The sequence below is a fragment of the Panulirus ornatus genome, chromosome 6 (genome assembly GCF_036320965.1).
Source record: "Panulirus ornatus isolate Po-2019 chromosome 6, ASM3632096v1, whole genome shotgun sequence".
In the NCBI taxonomy this organism is placed as follows: Eukaryota; Metazoa; Arthropoda; class Malacostraca; order Decapoda; family Palinuridae; genus Panulirus; species Panulirus ornatus.
Window position 1 is genome coordinate 23,131,450 of NC_092229.1, and position 16,417 is coordinate 23,147,866.

Sequence of the window (16,417 nt, forward strand, 5' to 3'; positions counted from 1 at the left end):
CTACACTCTCCTTATAAACTGTCTTACATTCTTTCCACATGCCCAAACCACCTCAAAGAAATTTCACCCACTTTACCACTCCACAATTCATTCCCTTTGCATTCCCCACCATATCACATCTCTCATATACCCCTTCATTTCATCTAGTCACAGCACATACTCCTCTCAAATCTATTCATTTCCACAGCTTAGATTCTTGATCTCTATGATATGACTTATTCCATGACCATGTTTCTACTGCATAGGTCAGAGTTGGGAAGACTATACTGTTCCTTAACTCTCTCCCCTTTTCCATACTTACACCTCTACACTTCATCATTCTGTTAAGGGACCCATGACTCCTACTCTTTGCTGCTCTCTCCCTTCTCTCTTCTTCCATATCACCAAACTTACCCAAAAAAGCTAAATACTTAAATTCTTTTGCCTCATCCAGTTTTTCTCACTGCCATTATCCAAAACAAAGTTTAGTACACTTTCTTCTTTCACTCTTCTTTAACTTCATATGGTTTTGCAAAATCTATACCTTCACTCTCATTACTTTCAAACACTATTCTTTACTTTTATTTGCATTTACCTTCAATTGCCAATCTTTACATATATCATACAACACAGTTACAACCTTCTGCAACTCTTTTTTCACTCTCAACAAACAACACTGCATCATACGCAAACAGGCTTGCCATTAGCCACAATACCTAAACATCAAACTCAATGTCTACATGCCCTTTCCTTAGCTTTACTTTTATCTCTCTTATCACTCCATCCATATATATGTGAAATGGTTTGGTCACATGGAGAGAATGAGTGAGGAAAGATTGACAAAGAGGATATATGTGTTAGAGGTGGAGGGAACGAGAAGTGGGAGACCAAATAGGAGGTGGAAAGATGGAGTGAAAGAGATTTTGAGAGATCGGGGCCTGAACATGCAGCAGGGTGAAATGCATGCAAGGAATAGAGTGAATTGGAACGATGTGGTATACTGGGTCGATGTGCTGTCAATTGATTAACAAGGGCATGTGAAGCGTCCGGGGTAAACCATGGAAACCTTTGTGGGGCCTGGATGTGGAAAGGGAGGTGTGGTTTCGGTGCATTATACATGACAGCTAGAGACTGAGTGTGAATGAATGTGGCCTTTGTTGTCTTTTCCTAGTGCAACCTCGCGCACATGCGGTGGGAGGGGGTTGTCATTTCATGTGTGGTGGGGTGGCAGACAGTATAGATTATGTACATGTGTATATATGTATATGTCTGTGTATATATATATATATATATATATATATATATATATATATATATATATATATATATGTATACGTTGAGATGTATAGGTATGTATATGTGCATGTGTGGATGTGTATGTATATACATATGGATGTGGGTGGGTTGGGCCATTCTTTCATCTGTTTCCTTGCGCTACCTTGCTAACTCGGGAGATAGCTACAAAGTATAATAAATAAATAAATAAACATATATGTATTTCAACTTTCTAAAAAGGGAAACAGAAGAAGGAGTCACACAGGGAGTGCTCATCCTCCTCGAAAGCTCAGATTGGGGTATCTAAATGTGTGGGGATGTAACCAAGATAAGAAAAAAGGAGAGACAGGTAGTATGTTTGAGGAAAGGAACCTGGATGTTTTGGCTCTGAGTGAAACGAAGCTCAAGGGTAAAGGGGAAGAGTGGTTCGGGAATGTCTTGGGAGTAAAGTCAGGGGAGTGAGAGGACAAGAGCAAGGGAAGGAGTAGCACTACTCCTGAAACAGGAGTGGTTGGAGTATGGGATAAAGTGTAAGAAAGTAAACTCTAGATTGATATGGGTAAAACTGAAAGTGGATGGAGAGAGATGGGTGATTATTGGTGCATATGCACCTGGACATGAGAAGAAAGATCAAGAGAGGCAAGTGTTTTGGGAGCAGCTGAGTGAGTGTGTTAGTAGTTTTGATGCACGAGACTGGGTTATAGTAATGGGTGATTTGAATGCAAAGGTGAGTAATGTGGCAGTTGAGGGAATAATTGGTGTACGTGGGGTTTTCAGTGTTGTAAATGGAAATGGTAAAGAGCTTTTAGATTTATGTGCTGAAAAAGGACTGGTGATTGGGAATACCTGGTTTAAAAAGAGAGATATACGTAAGTATACGTATGTAAATAGAAGAGATGGCCAGAGAGCGTTATTGGATTACGTGTTAACTGATAGGCGTGCAAAAGAGAGACTTTTGGATGTTACTGTGCTGAGAGGTGCAAACGGAGGGATGTCTGATCATTATCTTGTGGAGGTGAAGGTGAAGATTTGTAGAGGTTTTCAGAAAAGAAGAGAGAATGTTGGGGTGAAAAGAGTGGTGAGAGTAAGTGAGCTTGGGAAGGAGACTTGTGTGAGGAAGTACCAGGAGAGACTGCGTACAGAATGGAAAAAGGTGAGAACAAAGGAGGTAAGGGGAGTGGGGGAGTAATGGGATGTATTTAGGGAAGCAGTGATGGCTTGCGCAAAAGATGCTTGTGGCATGAGAGGCGTGAGAGGTGGGCAGATTAGAAAGGGTAGTAAGTGGTGGGATGAAGAAGTAAGATTATTAGTGAAAGAGAAGAGAGAGGCATTTGGACGATTTTTGTTTGCAGGGAAATAATGCAAATGACTGGGAGATGTATAAAAGAAAGAGGAAGGAGATCAAGAGAAAGGTGCAAGAGGTGAAAAAGAAGGCAAAGGAGAGTTGGGGTGAGAGAGTATCAGTAAATTTTAAGGAGAATAAAAAGATGTTTTGGAAAGAGGTAAATAAAAAGTGTAAGACAAGGGAACAAATGGGAACTTCAGTGAAGGGGGCTAATGGGGAGGTGATAACAAGTAGTGGTGATGTGAGAAGGAGATGGAGTGAGTATTTTGAAGGTTTGTTGAATGTGTTTGATGATAGAGTGGCAGATACAGGGTGTTTTGGTCGAGGTGGTGTGCAAAGTGAGAGGGTTAGGGAAAATGATTTGGTAAACAGAGAAGAGGTAGTAAAAGCTTTGTGGAAGATGAAAGCTGGCAAGGCAGCTGGTTTGGATGGTATTGCAGTGGAATTTATTAAAAAAGGGGGTGACTGTATTGTTGACTGGTTGGTAAGGTTATCAATGTATGTATGACTCATGGTGAGATGCCTGAGGATTGGCGGAATGCTTGCATAGTGCCATTGTACATAGGCAAAGGAGATAAAAGTGATTGCTCAAATTACAGAGGTATAAGTTTGTTGAGAGAGAGGCATTTGGACGATTTTTGTTTGCAGGGAAATAATGCAAATGACTGGGAGATGTATAAAAGAAAGAGGCAGGAGGTCAAGAGAAAGGTGCAAGAGGTGAAAAAGAGGGCAAATGAGAGTTGGGGTGATAGAGTATCAGTAAATTTTAAGGAGAATAAAAAGATGTTTTGCGGCAGGGGTGTGTGATGTCTCCATGGTTGTTCAAGTTGCTTATGGATGGGGTTGTTAGGGAGGTAAATGCAAGAGTTTTGGAAAGAGGGGCAAGTATGAAGTCTGTTCTGGATGAGAGAGCTTGGGAAGTGAGTCAGTTGTTGTTTGCTGATGATACAGCGCTGGTGGCTGATTCATGTGAGAAACTGCAGAAGTTGGTGACTGAGTTTGGTAAAGTGTGTGAAAGAAGAAAGTTAAGAGTAAATGTGAATAAGAGCAAGGTTATTAGGTACAGTAGGGTCGAGGGTCAAGTCAATTGGGAGGTAAGTTTGAATGGAGAAAAACTGGAGGAAGTAAAGTGTTTTAGATATCTGGGAGTGGATCTGGCAGCGGATGGAACCATGGAAGCGGAAGTGAATCGTAGGGTGGGGGAGGGGGCAAAAGTCCTGGGAGCCTTGAAGAATGTGTGGAAGTCGAGAACATTATCTCGGAAAGCAAAAGTGGGAATGTTTGAAGGAATAGGGGTTCCAACAATGTTGTATGGTTGCAAGGCGTGGGCTATGGATAGAGTTGTGCGCAGGAGGGTGGATGTGCTGGAAATGAGATGTTTGAGGACAATGTGTGGTGTGAAGTGGTTTGATCGAGTAAGTAATGTAAGGGTAAGAGAGATGTGTGGAAATAAAAAGAGCGTGGTTGAGAGAGCAGAAGAGGGTGTTTTGAAATGGTTTAGGCACATGGAGAGAATGAGTGAGGAAAGATTGACCAAGAGGATATATGTGTCGGAGGTGGAGGGAAAGAGGAGAAGTGGGAGACCAAATTGGAGGTGGAAAGATGGAGTGAAAAAGATTTTGAGTGATCGGGGCCTGAACATGCAGGAAGGTGAAAGGCGGGCAAGGAATAGAAAGACTTGGATCGATGTGGTATACCGGGGTTGACGTGCTGTCAGTGGAGTGAGTCAGGGCATGTGAAGCGTCTGGGGTAAACCATGGAAAGTTGTGTGGGGCCTGGATGTGGAAAGGGAGCTGTGGTTTCGGGCATTATTGCATGACAGCTACAGACTGAGTGTGAACGAATGGGGCCTTTGTTGTCTTTTCCTAGCGCTACCTCGCACACATGAGGGGGGAGAGGGATGGTATTCCATGTGTGGCGAGGTGGCGATGGGAATGAATAAAGGCAGACAGTGTGAATTGTGTGCATGGGTATATATGTATGTGTCTCTGTGTGTATATATATGTGTACATTGAGATGTATAGGTATGTATATTTGCGTGTGTGGACGTGTATGTATATACATGTGTATGGGTGTGGGTTGGGCCATTTCTTTCGTCTGTTTCCTTGTGCTACCTCGCAAACGCGGGAGACAGCGACAAAGCAAAATAAATAAATAAAATAAGTTTGTTGAGTATTCCTGGGAAATTATATGGGAGGGTATTGACTGAGAGGGTGAAGGCATGTACAGAGCATCAGATTGGGGAAGAGCAATGTGGTTTCAGAAGTGGTAGAGGATGTGTGGATCAGGTGTTTGCTTTGAAGAATGTATGTGAGAAATACTTAGAAAAGCAAATGGATTTGTATGTAGCATTCATGGATCTAGAGAAGGCATATGATAAGAGTTGATAGAGATGCTCTGTGGAAGGTATTAAGAATATATGGTGTGGGAGGCAAGTTGTTAGAAGCAGTGAAAAGTTTTTATCGAGGATGTAAGGCATGTGTACATGTAGGGAGAGAGAAAAGTGATTGGTTCTCAGTGAATGTAGGTTTGCGGCAGGGGTGTGTGACGTCTCCATGGTTGTTTAATTTGTTTATGGATAGGGTTGTTAGGGAGGTGAATGCAAGAGTTTTGGAAAGAGGGGCAAGTATGCAGTCTCTTGTGGATGAAAGAGCTTGGGATGTGAGTCAGTTGTTGTTCGCTGATGATACAGCGCTGGTGGCTGATTCATGTGAGAAACTGCAGAAGCTGGTGACTGAGTTTGGTAAAGTGTGTGAAAGAAGAAAGCTGAGAGTACATGTGAATAAGAGCAAGGTTATTAGGTTCAGTAGAGTTGAGGGACAAGTCAACTGGGAGGTAAGTTTGAATGGAGAAAAACTTGAGGATGTGAAGTGTTTTAAATATCTGGGAGTGGATTTGGCAGCGGATGGAACCATGGAAGAAGAAGTGAATCATAGGGTGGGGGAGGGGGTGAAAGTTCTGGGAGCATTGAAGAATGTATGGAAGTCGAGAACAGTATCTCAGAAATAAAAAATGGGTATGTTTCAAGGAATAGTGGTTCCAACAATGTTATATGGTTGCGAGGCATGGGCTATAGATAGAATTGTGCGCAGGAGGGTGGATGTGCTGGAAATGAGATGTTTGAGGACAATATGAGGTGTGAGGTTGTTTCATCAAGTAAGCAATAATAGGGTAAGAGAGATGTGTGGAAATAAAAAGAGTGTCTTTGAGAGAGCAGAAGAGGGTGTTTTGAAATGGTTTGGTCACATGGAGAGAATGAGTGAGGAAAGATTGAGAAAGAGGATATATGTGTCAGAGGTGGAGGGGACGAGGAGAAGTGGGAGACCAAATTGGAGGTGGAAAGATGGAGTGAAAAAGATTTTGAGTGATCGGGGCCTGAACATGCAGGAGGGTGAAAGGCGTGCAAGGAATAGAGTGAATTGGATCGATATGGTATACTGGGGTCGACGTACTGTCAATGGATTGAATCAGGGCATGTGAAGCGTCTGGGGTAAACCATGGAAAGTTCTGTGGGGCCTGGATGTGGAAAGGGAGCTGTGGTTTCGGTGCACTATTACATGACAGCTTGAGACTGAGTATGAATGAATGGGGCCTTTGTTGTCTTTTCCTAGCGCCATCTCACACACATGAGGGGGGAGGGGGTTGTTATTCTATGTGTGGCGAGGTGACGATGGGAATAAGTAAAGGCAGACAGTATGAATTATGTACATGTGTATATATGTCTGCGAGTGTATATATATATATGTATACATTGAGAGGTATAGGTATGTATATTTGCATGTGTGGACGTGTATGTATATACATGTGTATGTGGGTGGGTTGGGCCATTCTTTCGTCCGTTTCCTTGCGCTACTTCACTAACGCGGGAGACAACGACAAAGCAAAATAAAAAAAGAAAAAATATTAATAATAATAATAATGGTGATTGGGAATACCTGGTTTAAAAAGAGAGATATACATAAGTATACTTATGTAAGTAGGAGAGATGGCCAGAGAGCGTTATTGGATTACGTGTTAATTGACAGGCGCGCGAAAGAGAGACTTTTGGATGTTAATGTGCTGAGAGGTGCAACTAGAGGGATGTCTGATCATTATCTTGTGGAGGCTAAGGTGAAGATTTGTATGGGTTTTCAGGAAAGAAGAGTGAATGTTGGGGTGAAGAGGGTGGTGAGAGTAAGTGAGCTTGGGAAGGAGACTTGTGTGAGGAAGTACCAGGAGAGACTGAGTACAGAATGGAAAAAGGTGAGAACAATGGAAGTAAGGGGAGTGGGGGAGGAATGGGATGTATTTAGGGAATTAGTGATGGATTGCGCAAAAGATGCTTGTGGCATGAGAAGAGTGGGAGGTGGGTTGATTAGAAAGGGTAGTGAGTGGTGGGATGAAGAAGTAAGAGTATTAGTGAAAGAGAAGAGAGAGGCATTTGGACGATTTTTGCAAGGAAAAAATGCAATTGAGTGGGAGATGTATAAAAGAAAGAGACAGGAGGTCAAGAGAAAGGTGCAAGAGGTGAAAAAAAGGGCAAATGAGAGTTGGGGTGAGAGTATCATTAAATTTTAGGGAGAATAAAAAGATGTTCTGGAAGGAGGTAAATAAAGTGCGTAAGACAAGGGAGCAAATGGGAACTTCAGTGAAGGGCGCAAATGGGGAGGTGATAACAAGTAGTGGTGATGTGAGAAGGAGATGGAGTGAGTATTTTGAAGGTTTGTTGAATGTGTTTGATGATAGAGTAGCAGATATAGGGTGTTTTGGTCGAGGTGGTGTGCAAAGTGAGAGGGTTAGGGAAAATGATTTGGTAAACAGAGAAGAGGTAGTAAAAGCTTTGCGGAAGATGAAAGCCGGCAAGGCAGCAGGTTTGGATGGTATTGCAGTGGAATTTATTAAAAAAGGGGGTGACTGTATTGTTGACTGGTTGGTAAGGTTATTTAATGTATGTATGACTCATGGTGAGGTGCCTGAGGATTGGCGGAATGTGTGCATAGTGCCATAGTACAAAGGCAAAGGGGATAATAGTGAGTGCTCAAATTACAGAGGTATAAGTTTGTTGAGTATTCCTGGGAAATTATATGGGAGGGTATTGACTGAGAGGGTGAAGGCATGTACAGAGCATCAGATTGGGGAAGAGCAATGTGGTTTCAGAAGTGGTAGAGGATGTGTGGATCAGGTGTTTGCTTTGAAGAATGTATGTGAGAAATACTTAGAAAAGCAAATGGATTTGTATGTAGCATTCATGGATCTAGAGAAGGCATATGATAAGAGTTGATAGAGATGCTCTGTGGAAGGTATTAAGAATATATGGTGTGGGAGGCAAGTTGTTAGAAGCAGTGAAAAGTTTTTATCGAGGATGTAAGGCATGTGTACATGTAGGGAGAGAGAAAAGTGATTGGTTCTCAGTGAATGTAGGTTTGCGGCAGGGGTGTGTGACGTCTCCATGGTTGTTTAATTTGTTTATGGATAGGGTTGTTAGGGAGGTGAATGCAAGAGTTTTGGAAAGAGGGGCAAGTATGCAGTCTCTTGTGGATGAAAGAGCTTGGGATGTGAGTCAGTTGTTGTTCGCTGATGATACAGCGCTGGTGGCTGATTCATGTGAGAAACTGCAGAAGCTGGTGACTGAGTTTGGTAAAGTGTGTGAAAGAAGAAAGATGAGAGTACATGTGAATAAGAGCAAGGTTATTAGGTTCAGTAGAGTTGAGGGACAAGTCAACTGGGAGGTAAGTTTGAATGGAGAAAAACTTGAGGATGTGAAGTGTTTTAAATATCTGGGAGTGGATTTGGCAGCGGATGGAACCATGGAAGAAGAAGTGAATCATAGGGTGGGGGAGGGGGTGAAAGTTCTGGGAGCATTGAAGAATGTATGGAAGTCGAGAACAGTATCTCAGAAATAAAAAATGGGTATGTTTCAAGGAATAGTGGTTCCAACAATGTTATATGGTTGCGAGGCGTGGGCTATAGATAGAATTGTGCGCAGGAGGGTGGATGTGCTGGAAATGAGATGTTTGAGGACAATATGAGGTGTGAGGTTGTTTCATCAAGTAAGCAATAATAGGGTAAGAGAGATGTGTGGAAATAAAAAGAGTGTCTTTGAGAGAGCAGAAGAGGGTGTTTTGAAATGGTTTGGTCACATGGAGAGAATGAGTGAGGAAAGATTAAGAAAGAGGATATATGTGTCAGAGGTGGAGGGGACGAGGAGAAGTGGGAGACCAAATTGGAGGTGGAAAGATGGAGTGAAAAAGATTTTGAGTGATCGGGGCCTGAACATGCAGGAGGGTGAAAGGCGTGCAAGGAATAGAGTGAATTGGATCGATATGGTATACTGGGGTCGACGTACTGTCAATGGATTGAATCAGGGCATGTGAAGCGTCTGGGGTAAACCATGGAAAGTTCTGTGGGGCCTGGATGTGGAAAGGGAGCTGTGGTTTCGGTGCACTATTACATGACAGCTTGAGACTGAGTATGAATGAATGGGGCCTTTGTTGTCTTTTCCTAGCGCCATCTCACACACATGAGGGGGGAGGGGGTTGTTATTCTATGTGTGGCGAGGTGACGATGGGAATAAGTAAAGGCAGACAGTATGAATTATGTACATGTGTATATATGTCTGTGAGTGTATATATATATATGTATACATTGAGAGGTATAGGTATGTATATTTGCATGTGTGGACGTGTATGTATATACATGTGTATGTGGGTGGGTTGGGCCATTCTTTCGTCCGTTTCCTTGCGCTACTTCACTAACGCGGGAGACAACGACAAAGCAAAATAAAAAAAGAAAAAATATTAATAATAATAATAATGGTGATTGGGAATACCTGGTTTAAAAAGAGAGATATACATAAGTATACTTATGTAAGTAGGAGAGATGGCCAGAGAGCGTTATTGGATTACGTGTTAATTGACAGGCGCGCGAAAGAGAGACTTTTGGATGTTAATGTGCTGAGAGGTGCAACTAGAGGGATGTCTGATCATTATCTTGTGGAGGCTAAGGTGAAGATTTGTATGGGTTTTCAGGAAAGAAGAGTGAATGTTGGGGTGAAGAGGGTGGTGAGAGTAAGTGAGCTTGGGAAGGAGACTTGTGTGAGGAAGTACCAGGAGAGACTGAGTACAGAATGGAAAAAGGTGAGAACAATGGAAGTAAGGGGAGTGGGGGAGGAATGGGATGTATTTAGGGAATTAGTGATGGATTGCGCAAAAGATGCTTGTGGCATGAGAAGAGTGGGAGGTGGGTTGATTAGAAAGGGTAGTGAGTGGTGGGATGAAGAAGTAAGAGTATTAGTGAAAGAGAAGAGAGAGGCATTTGGACGATTTTTGCAAGGAAAAAATGCAATTGAGTGGGAGATGTATAAAAGAAAGAGACAGGAGGTCAAGAGAAAGGTGCAAGAGGTGAAAAAAAGGGCAAATGAGAGTTGGGGTGAGAGTATCATTAAATTTTAGGGAGAATAAAAAGATGTTCTGGAAGGAGGTAAATAAAGTGCGTAAGACAAGGGAGCAAATGGGAACTTCAGTGAAGGGCGCAAATGGGGAGGTGATAACAAGTAGTGGTGATGTGAGAAGGAGATGGAGTGAGTATTTTGAAGGTTTGTTGAATGTGTTTGATGATAGAGTAGCAGATATAGGGTGTTTTGGTCGAGGTGGTGTGCAAAGTGAGAGGGTTAGGGAAAATGATTTGGTAAACAGAGAAGAGGTAGTAAAAGCTTTGCGGAAGATGAAAGCCGGCAAGGCAGCAGGTTTGGATGGTATTGCAGTGGAATTTATTAAAAAAGGGGGTGACTGTATTGTTGACTGGTTGGTAAGGTTATTTAATGTATGTATGACTCATGGTGAGGTGCCTGAGGATTGGCGGAATGTGTGCATAGTGCCATAGTACAAAGGCAAAGGGGATAATAGTGAGTGCTCAAATTACAGAGGTATAAGTTTGTTGAGTATTCCTGGTAAATTATATGGGAGGGTATTGATTGAGAGGGTGAAGGCATGTACAGAGCATCAGATTGGGGAAGAGCAGTGTGGTTTCAGAAGTGGTAGAGGATGTGTGGATCAGGTGTTTGCTTTGAAGAATGTATGTGAGAAATACTTAGAAAAGCAAATGGATTTGTATGTAGCATTTATGGATCTGGAGAAGGCATATGATAGAGTTGATAGAGATGCTCTGTGGAAGGTATTAAGAATATATGGTGTGGGAGGCAAGTTGTTAGAAGCGGTGAAAAGTTTTTATCGAGGATGTAAGGCATGTGTACGTGTAGGAAGAGAGGAAAGTGATTGGTTCTCAGTGAATGTAGGTTTGCGGCAGGGGTGTGTGATGTCTCCATGGTTGTTTAATTTGTTTATGGATGGGGTTGTTAGGGAGGTGAATGCAAGAGTTTTGGAAAGAGGGGCAAGTATGAAGTCTGTTGGGGATGAGAGAGCTTGGGAAGTGAGTCAGTTGTTGTTCGCTGATGATACAGCGCTGGTGGCTGATTCATGTGAGAAACTGCAGAAGCTGGTGACTGAGTTTGGTAAAGTGTGTGAAAGAAGAAAGTTAAGAGTAAATGTGAATAAGAGCAAGGTTATTAGGTACAGTAGGGTTGAGGGTCAAGTCAATTGGGAGGTGAGTTTGAATGGAGAAAAACTGGAGGAAGTGAAGTGTTTTAGATATCTGGGAGTGGATCTGGCAGCGGATGGAACCATGGAAGCGGAAGTGGATCATAGGGTGGGGGAGGGGTCGAAAATCCTGGGGGCCTTGAAGAATGTGTGGAAGTCGAGAACATTATCTCGGAAAGCAAAAATGGGTATGTTTGAAGGAATAGTGGTTCCAACAATGTTGTATGGTTGCGAGGCGTGGGCTATGGATAGAGTTGTGCGCAGGAGGATGGATGTGCTGGAAATGAGATGTTTGAGGACAATGTGTGGTGTGAGGTGGTTTGATCGAGTAAGTAACGTAAAGGTAAGAGAGATGTGTGGAAATAAAAAGAGCGTGGTTGAGAGAGCAGAAGAGGGTGTTTTGAAATGGTTTGGGCACATGGAGAGAATGAGTGAGGAAAGATTGACCAAGAGGATATATGTGTCGGAGGTGGAGGGAACGAGGAGAAGAGGGAGACCAAATTGGAGGTGGAAAGATGGAGTGAAAAAGATTTTGTGTGATCGGGGCCTGAACATGCAGGAGGGTGAAAGGAGGGCAAGGAATAGAGTGAATTGGAGTGATGTGGTATACCGGGGTTGATGTGCCGTCAGTGGATTGAATCAAGGCATGTGAAGCGTCTGGGGTAAACCATGGAAAGCTGTGTAGGTATGTATATTTGCGTGTGTGGACGTATGTATATACATGTGTATGGGGGTGGGTTGGGCCATTTCTTTCGTCTGTTTCCTTGCGCTACCTCGCAAACGCGGGAGACAGCGGCAAAAAAAAAAAAAAAATAATGATAATGACAATAACAATGTATATGAATGAGGAATAATAGAAGAGAGGAGCAAAAGGCTTTGACTATGTGGTAGTAGATGAAAGACTGAATAAGGCCACGCTGGAGTCGTGATAGGTTTCTTTGGAGACTGACCATTTCACGGTTCTTGTTGGACTAAGAATCAGGAAGAAGTGGAAGTATGGTGTAAGAAAGGATGGGGAGGTAAAAGTGTTGGCAAGCGAGAAGATGAGTCAGTAAAAATACAAGGAAGAGTATGAAAGGAAGGTAACTGAAAGCTTAGAAGGAAGTACAGTTAATGTAGGAATTCATGTTGTAGAATCAGTAATTGGATACAAGGTATTACGATACAGGAATAAAAAGGGCGATGCATGGTGGACAGAAGAGATTAGAAATGCTGTGGAAGAGAAGAAAAAGGCATACAGTAGATTGCTCGATAGAAATGTAAGTGCCAGTGGAAGCTCAGCAGAGAAGGGAAGAATACAAAATTTGTAACAGAATGTTATGAAGCTGATAGAAGAAAGCAAAGAAAGAGTAAATGAAGATCTTGAGTTAAGTGGAAAGTTTCAGGATAATAAGATACTATACTGGAAGGAGGTGAAAAAGAAAGAGGTGGATGTAAGAGTGGAAATGTTGATGTGAGAAATAAAGAAGGAGAGTTGTTGAATCAAAAGGAGGAAGTGAAAGGAAGATGGAAAGAGTATTCTGAAGAACTGATGAATGTGGGAGAAGGGGAGGCAACAGTTGTTACATGCATGGATATAGAGGATGGAAGGAAAGGATATAAGTGCAAGGGCCTATAGCAAAAAAGGGCAGTAAGAAGGGCAATAATGTTACTGAAGGTAGGAAAGACACTTGAATTGGATGGGATTACAGCTGAAATGCTAAAGTATGGAGGAGAAAGTGTGACAGTGGTTGCATCTGATATGTTATCTAGCATGGAAACAGAAGGTTATGCCTGAGAAATGAGTGAAAGCTAATATCATACCTTTATTCAAAGGAAAAGGTGCTAAAGATGTTTTTTTTTTTTTTTTTTTTTTTATACTTTGTCGCTGTCTCCCGCGTTTGCGAGGTAGCGCAAGGAAACAGACGAAAGAAATGGCCCAACCCCCCCCCATACACATGTGCATACACACGTCCACACACGCAAATATACATACCTACACAGCTTTCCATGGTTTACCCCAGACGCTTCACATGCCTTGATTCAATCCACTGACAGCACGTCAACCCCTGTATACCACATCGCTCCAATTCACTCTATTCCTTGCCCGCCTTTCACCCTCCTGCATGTTCAGGCCCCGATCACACAAAATCTTTTTCACTCCATCTTTCCACCTCCAATTTGGTCTCCCTCTTCTCCTCGTTCCCTCCACCTCCGACACATATATCCTCTTGGTCAATCTTTCCTCACTCATTCTCTCCATGTGCCCAAACCATTTCAAAACACCCTCTTCTGCTCTCTCAACCACGCTCTTTTTATTTCCACACATCTCTCTTACCCTTACGTTACTTACTCGATCAAACCACCTCACACCACACATTGTCCTCAAACATCTCATTTCCAGCACATCCATCCTCCTGCGCACAACTCTATCCATAGCCCACGCCTCGCAACCATACAACATTGTTGGAACCACTATTCCTTCAAACATACCCATTTTTGCTTTCCGAGATAATGTTCTCGACTTCCACACATTCTTCAAGGCCCCCAGAATTTTCGACCCCTCCCCCACCCTATGATCCACTTCCGCTTCCATGGTTCCATCCGCTGCCAGATCCACTCCCAGATATCTAAAACACTTCACTTCCTCCAGTTTTTCTCCATTCAAACTCACCTCCCAATTGACTTGACCCTCAACCCTACTGTACCTAATAACCTTGCTCTTATTCACATTTACTCTTAACTTTCTTCTTCCACACACTTTACCAAACTCAGTCACCAGCTTCTGCAGTTTCTCACATGAATCAGCCACCAGCGCTGTATCATCAGCGAACAACAACTGACTCACTTCCCAAGCTCTCTCATCCCCAACAGACTTCATACTTGCCCCTCTTTCCAGGACTCTTGTATGTATGTAGCAATTATAGGGGATTAATTGTGTTAAATTTACCAGGAAAAGTGTATGCAAGAATATTAACAGACAGTGATGGAAGTGACTGCATGCAGTATAAGTGAAGAGCGAGTGGGTTTTAGAAAAGGTAGGGGGTGTGTGGATCAGATCTGTGTAGTAAAGATGACTGCAGAAAAGTATTTAGCTAAAGGTAAGAAGTTGTATGCAGCTTTCATGGATCTGTTTTATGGGATGTTAAGAACATATGGTATAGGGGAACTACTGTTGGATGGTGTGAAAGCCTTCTACAGAGGAGCAAATGTGTGTGTAAGAGAGGATGGAAAGCCGAACAAAGGTTTTGGTATGCATGTAGGTGTGAGGCAGGGCAGTGTGATATCACTATGGCTTTTTACTATATATATATATGGATGGAGTAATAAGAGATGAAAGCAAAACTAGGGAAATAGGGTGCAGAGATGGAGTGTGGTGATGAAATATGGTGGCTAGTGGCAAGCCTGTTTGCAGATGATACTGTGTTGTTTGGTAAGAGTGAAGAGAGGTTGCAAAAGGTTGTGTTTTATGATGTGTGTAAGTGTAGGTAATTGAAGGTAAATACAAGTAAAAGTAAATTAATATTGTTTGAAAGGAAACAGAGAAAGTATAGATTTTGTATAAACAAATACAGTGAAAGAAGAAAGTGTACTGAATTGTGCTTTGAATATGGGGGGATAAAGACTGGAAGAAGTGAGAGAATTTAAGAATCTAGGAGCTGTCATGGGTAAGACTGGTAATACAGAAGGAGAGATAAGGGAGAGAGCAGTACCAGGTAAGAGAGTCATTGGGTCCCTTAATAGAATAATGAATGGTAGAGGTGTAAGTACGAAGTGAAGAGAGGATTAAGACAGCATAGCCTCCCAACCCTGACCTATGCAGCCAAAGCATGAGTCACAGAGGAGGAGAATCCAGGCTGTGGAAATGAGCTACTTGAGAAGAGCATGTGGTGTGACTAAATGGAACGACGAAAAAATGAAAGGGTGTATGAGAGATGTAGTATGACAGAGAATGCAAAGGGAGTGAATTGTGGAGTGGCAGAATGGGTGAAACATAATAATTTGTGGTGGTACAGGCATGTGGAAAGAATGCAAGACTGGGAGTTTACAAGGAGAGTGTATGATAGTGCCATTAAAGGGGTTGGTGTGACTGGAAGACCACCTGTAACATGGGCAAACAGACTGGAGGAATACTGGAGGGAGAGAAATAGTGGAAAAATGCATGGAATGGTGTATGTGAGGGAGGCATGTAAGGACACGGATTAGAGACTATTTTGCCGTGGCCACCCGCTGATGGGAGTTTCCATAGGGAACGGGTGTTCAAGGTATAGATAGATATTTCTTTTTTTATTATGATTTGTAGCTGTCGCCCGCATTAGTGAGGTAGCACAAGGAAACAGACGAAAGAATTACCCAACACACACACATACACATGTATGTACATTCATGTCCACACACGCACATATGCATACCTATACATTTCAACGTATACATATATATACATACAAAGACATACATGTATACACATGTACACAGTTCATACTTCCTGCCTATATTCATTCCCGTCGCCACCCCGCACACATGAAATGACAATCCCCCTCCCCCCACATGAGCACGAGGTAGTACTAGGAAAAGACAACAAAGACCACATTCATTCACACTCAGTCTCTATAATGCATAATGCATAATGTATAATGCATCGAAACCACAGCTCCATTTCCACATCCAGGCCCCACAAAACTTTCCATGGTTTACCCCAGACACTTCACATGCCCTTCCTCAATCCATTGACAGCACGTTGACCCCGGTATACCACATCGTTCCAATTCCCTCTCTTCCTTGTATGCCTTTCACCCTCCTGCATATTCAGGCCTCAAATGCTCAAAATCTTTTTCACTCCATCCTTCCACCTCCAATTTGGTCTCCCACTTCTCCTCGTTCCCTCCACCTCGACACATATATTTTCTTTGTCAATCTTTCCTCACTCATTCTCTCTATGTGACCAAACCATCTCAAAACACCCTTTTCTGCTCTCTCAACCACACTCTTATTATTACCACACATCTCTCTTACCTTTCATTACTTACATGATCAAACCACCTCACAACATATATTGTCCTCAAACTCTCATTTCCAACACATCCACCCTCCTCTGCACAACTCTATCTCTAGCCCACGCCTTGCAACCATATAACATTGTTGGAACCACTATTCCTTCGAACATACCCATTTTTGCTTTCCGAGATAATGTTCTCGCCTTCCACACATTTTTCAAAGCTCCCAGAACTTTTGCCCCTCCCCCACCATGTGACTCACTTCTACTTCC

At 42.6% G+C, this 16,417-nt stretch overlaps 1 protein-coding gene across 1 annotated transcript in view; it reads right to left on the bottom strand.

The window, feature by feature from the left end:
- The window catches only part of Helz (Helicase with zinc finger), a 292,336-nt gene that overhangs the window by 244,058 nt on the left and 31,861 nt on the right, over positions 1–16,417 (bottom strand). The gene's annotated exons all lie outside the window — the stretch shown is intronic.